Genomic DNA, 5,943 nt, shown 5'->3' with positions numbered 1-5,943 from the left:
GTGTGGTGTGGATAGAAGAGGATCTGTCTTTAGAGAGCATGCTGAACTACTCTCTGGCGTAGATGAGACAATAGGGAAACGGTTCGTGAGGTAATGGGAAGGGTCTTTGGAGGGCTTCAGCACCCTCCTCACTTCCCATATATACCTCACCGGGAGTGGCTTGCGCCCGTTCGGTAGGTGTCTTCCTACCTACTCCAATATATATATATATATATATATATATATATATATATATATATATATATATATATATATATATATATATATATATATATATATATATATATATATATATATATATATATATATATATATATATATATATATATATATATATATATATATATATATATATATATATATATATATATATATATATATATATATATATATATATATATATATATATATATATATATATATATATATATATATATATATATATATATATATATATATATATATATACATTTTTTTTTGGGGGGGGGGGAAGTAGGCCATTTGTGATACAGGATTTTTTGAAGTCTACAGCAACTGAAGTATTGTTCTCTTTATATGTTTTTCTTTCGATGTCGTGTATTAACACACGGTCATCAGGGGGTAGGGACTTAAGCAGGTCGCTGAAGTTCATTGTTTCTCTTCTTCTTTCCTCTAGACGCCTTTCGGCATTAATTGGCCATCTTCAGGCGGTGTTGTTCTGATTTCTTCCTTGTCTGGAGTCAGAATGGCTGTTGAGCTCACGACGGATCCAGACCTGCAAGCCGAAATAATTCGTGAGGCAAACATCACCAGAGGACACAAGCGCAGCTCCCTTCTAACACTTGAGCTAAGAACTGCTGCCCAAGAACTTAAGAAAAACGATAGCATCGTCATCCGCAGAGGAGATAAGTCTTCGATCTTCGTGATTCTCAACAAAGAAGACTACCTAAACAAAATGGCAACCATTTTGAATGACACCAGCAAACTCAAGAAAATCACAAGAAATCCAACCAACGATATTAAAACCAAGCTAAACAAGATAATCCGGGAGAATAACAACACCAACACAACGAAGCTCCCCCTCATCTGTAGTGACCACAAGCTCGGCTACGCATACGGGAACGTGAAGACCCACAAGAATGGATACCCCCTGCGACCGATCATCAGCCAGACACCTTCTGCTACCTACAACCTAGCCAAGCGCCTTAATGAACTTATATCACCGTTTACACCAGCATCCTTCAGCCTCAAGTCTACCGACGAATTTCTTGATATCCTGAAGACAACTCGCCCATCAAATATTTTGGCATCAATGGATGTCGAATCTTTGTTTACCAACGTCCCAGTAGATGAAACCATTGACCTAATCTGCAGCCGTATATACCAATCAGGAGAACCTAAGCTCACCATCCCAGAAAACTCACTTCGACTACTACTAAAAGCATGCACCAAGGAAGCTCCGTTCTACGGCCCAGACAGCAATATGTATGTGCAGTGTGATGGTGTAGCCATGGGCTCACTTCTAGGAGTGCTGTTTGCCAATTTCTACATGGGACATCTTGAAGAGGAGATACTCACGCACCATCCTGAGGTCAAGCCAGCCATTTACGCAAGATATGTGGACGACATATTCATAAGCGCAGACGCCGAAAATCAGGTTTTCAACTTAATCAGCAAGTTTAAGGAGAATTCTCGCCTCAACTTCACACACGAAATGGAGGAAGACAGGAAACTCCCCTTCCTTGACGTTATGGTGCACCGTGCAACTACATCGTTTTCCACGGAAGTGTACGTCAAAGCCACCAACCTCGGTTTCTGCCTCAACGGTGTAAGTGAATGCCCTGAAAGGTACCGACGCAGCGTCATAAATGCTTTCGTCAAGAGAGCCCTAACGCACTCCGCCACCAACGCCGAGCTCAACAGAATCACCGAACTCCTGGTCAACAACAGTTACCCAAGACAGGAAATAGATAACATAATACGACAGCGACTGGACACGTTCATGGCTCAAGCCTCACCAGAACAAGCAAAACCAAGTATCAAACTTTACTACAAAAACACCATGTCTTCCTCTTACAAAGATGATGAAAAGGCACTCAAGTCCATAATCGACAAGAACGTCAAACCAACCAACCCGGACACCAAGCTCGACTTGGTTATATACTACAAATCAAGGAAGACCGCCAACCTAGTAATGAAGAACAGCTGCCTCCCGTCGACAGACCAGTTGCAAGGAGTGAACGTCGTGTACCAACACACATGCACCACTGGTGACTGCAGTCACCGTAACTCAAGGTACATAGGCGTCACAACAACAACACTGTCGAAGAGGATAACATCACATCTACAGGACGGCGCAATAATGAGACACTATTTCCAGGAGCACGGACACATCCTAAAAAGGAAACGCTTACAAAATAATACCATCATTTTAGAGAGAGAGCATGATATCAAGAGACTGAAGATGACAGAATCTTTACTAATCTACACCAAGAAACCGGAAATCAACATCCAGCAGCAACTCGAGATGTCCCTTCCTACCAGAAGACTGCGCGCGCAACCGGCAAGATGACTGGTCAACCGCACACCTCTGCGCAGCCTGGCCGTGCACACCACATCTTCCGCGGGTATAAAAGACCACGCGAGCTGCTCCACAGCAGGCTCTTGTAATACAGAGATTAACAAACTACTGAAAGCAAATAACTTGCCTAGTGTTATTCTACCCGACAACCCACCTTCATTCGAAATGATTAATATGGCACAGACAAAACTTGCTGACTCGGCTCCTTCGGAAAACATGCAGGCAGCCAACCAAGAACAAACCGAGGAAAACAATACAGAGGAGGAGACAACAGTTACAAATGACCAAGAAGCATCATCGACGAAGAAGCTAATCGGAAAAGACCTGGGACTGGAAATATTCAGCAAAAAGAGCGAAGGCTTCCCCAAAGAAAACTTTAACCTCAAGGCACTAACAAAAGGGTTGATGCAAGGCACATACAAATGGACATATAGCAGCGCAGAGTTCCTTGGAGAAGACATACTAAGACATCTAAACAATAACGAAATCAGTCTCAGGGACTGCTGGAGAGTTGTGGAGGACCCAATATTCAGGAAGAAAAGGAACGGTTTCATCCAACAACGAACACCACCACCATGTAAGAACAGAAACAGGAAGGACAGCAAATAACTCAAACACAAAGAAACACAGCTAACAAAAACAAAAACAAGAATGGAAGAAATCACAAAGATTATAATTTTACAACACAACACACATCACTGGAAGACCAACAGCAACAGCCTAATCAACACATACCTGCAACTTAGCCCCGATATTATCCTCCTAAATAGCCACGGCGTTAAAAGCAACCATGAACTCCACATCAAAGGTTACAACACTTACCTCAGAAATACATTTGGAGAATTCCACGACGGGTTTGCCATACTGGTAAAAACAAACATAAATCACACTATCACGGACGACTTCACATCAGATGTCATAAAAGTGAAACTTAACACAACGATAGGAAAAATCTCAATTGCCACCACGTATCTGCCGCCAAGAAGGCCATACCTGCCTTACCCAGACTTCCATAAGTTACTATAAAATGACCAACCGACATACATAATCGGTGACCTAAATGCAAAACACACTCTCCTCGGCAACCAGAGGAGCAACAACGTCGGGAAAGGATTAGCTACATTCATCCAAAACGGAAAAGCCACACACCTTGGTCCAGACTTCCCAACATACTTTTTTCAAACCGCAAGCTCTACCCCTGACATCATAATAACCAATGACAAAGCAACCCACAACATTATTACTACACCCGGACCTCTCACAACATTAGATCATCTACCAGTAGTGATTACGCTAACCACAGAGGCAGTGAGAGAGCCGATAACACCTAGACCGGATTATACAAGTGCTGACTGGGATAAATTGAAAAACGAAGTAAATGTGAAAATGGACAGCATAACAATTCCAGAATACATGGACGAGATAATGCTAGACAGCAGGATAGAAAAGTGGTACAAGATAATTGAAGATGAAATGCAAAACACCATACCAACAAAATCAACAACTGCACCTCAGCTACGGTACCTGCAGCACCAATTCAAACAACTACAAATGCACGCACAATCATATGGATGGACCATACATCACTACCTCCAATATCAAACAATAAAAACAGCAATCAAAAAGGAAACGGAGAAAATCAGAGACAATAACTTTACGAAATCCCTAGCAAAACTAACCACGAACTACAACCAACCGAAGATCTTTTGGAACCATGTCAGGAAACTCAAATCATCCAACTCAACACCTAGCCCCCACCTCATAGTCAACAACACAAACATAACAACTAATGAAGGCAAAGAGCAAGCGTTCAGGGAAGTTTGGGAACAGGTCTTCAAAATTACTCCAAAAGAAAACGCAACTTATGATATGGACAATGAACATACTGTCACGGAGTACCTCAATGAAAATGAACATCTGCGCACACCACATCGCCCCTCTGACACAGGCAGGCTACAGGCCACCGAACACACAGACGCACTGATAGCAATGGACGAGATCAAAAGAACAATACAAGCATTTAAAAATGACAGACCTGGGGAAACCACAATAAATAAAACAATACTATCTCACCTTCCTGAAAAAGCACTAGCTACACTAAAGAACCTCTTCAACCATTCTCAATCAATGGGTTACTTCCCGGACAAATTTAAAACCGCCATAGTCAAATTCATCCCTAAAGGAAGTTCAAACAGCACCGCCCCCACCAACTATAGACCAATATCACTACTGGAGGTAACGGGGAAGATATTGGAGAAGATAATAAATAACAGACTTAGGAGAACACTCGAAGCAAAAAATACACTTAAAGAATCACAGCACGGATTTAGAACAAGAAGGGGAACCGACACTGCACTAACTACGATCCATGAAACGGCAGCACATCACACAGCACGCAATAAACAATGCTATGTCGTGCTCAGATACGTGAGCAAAGCCTTTGATAAAGTCTGGTTGGAGGGTCTACAGTACAAAATAGCTCGCCTCGATCTACCCGAAATAACAAAAAATATTCCTTAGCAACTTCATAGTACACAGAAAGGCCAAGATAAAAGTGAATAATTATACGGGTCCACCATTTACAATGACTGCAGGGGTCCCACAAGAAAGTGCCTTATCTCCAACGCTATACACAATCTACACAAACGGCCTCCCCTCACCAGCCGTAGACTGCACCACCATTCAATACGCAGACGATATAACCCAAATCATCTGCTACGGAGGCAAATCTAGAGCACTAATGGCACAGAGAACACAAAACGAAATCGGGAAAATAAATGACTTCGAGAAGAAATGGAAGATTAAAACAAACAAGAACAAGTTTAATTAAAATAATACCGCTGGCAGTGAAAAAGAAAAATGACATAATAATAGATGGAGAACATATAGAATATGCAGAAAAGGGCAAAGTGCTTGGACTAACCATCAACAGAAGAGGAATTGAACCACATATAAAAGAAATAAAGAACAAAGCTTTCGGAGCATTATCAGAATTATACAAATTCAGGAATATCCCAACATTCATCAAACTTCACCTTATACAGCCACCCATACCATTAGAAACAGCCAGTAACACAAGCATAATGAGGTTACAAAAAGTACAAAACGCAGCACTGCGATTCGCATTCAACGAGAGTTTTCATACAATAAAACTACAGAGGCAATGCATCACGAGGCAAATATAGAACCTTTAAACTATAAGATGCATAAATATGCAGAAAGAACATTCAATAAAATGACATCTCTACAAACCCATCAGTTCACTTCACTCCTGGAAGACTATGAAGAAAACAAAAACTACTCCTGGTTCAAGAAAACAAGAAACATCATTGAAAAAGGCCCACCAGAAAGGAAATAAACCTCCCACAACACTGGAAAGCGAA

This window comes from Eriocheir sinensis, unplaced genomic scaffold (genome assembly GCF_024679095.1).
Source record: "Eriocheir sinensis breed Jianghai 21 unplaced genomic scaffold, ASM2467909v1 Scaffold235, whole genome shotgun sequence".
NCBI lineage: Eukaryota > Metazoa > Arthropoda > Malacostraca > Decapoda > Varunidae > Eriocheir > Eriocheir sinensis.
The sequence above is the reverse complement of the archived record's forward strand: the minus strand, read 5'-3'. Positions refer to the sequence as shown.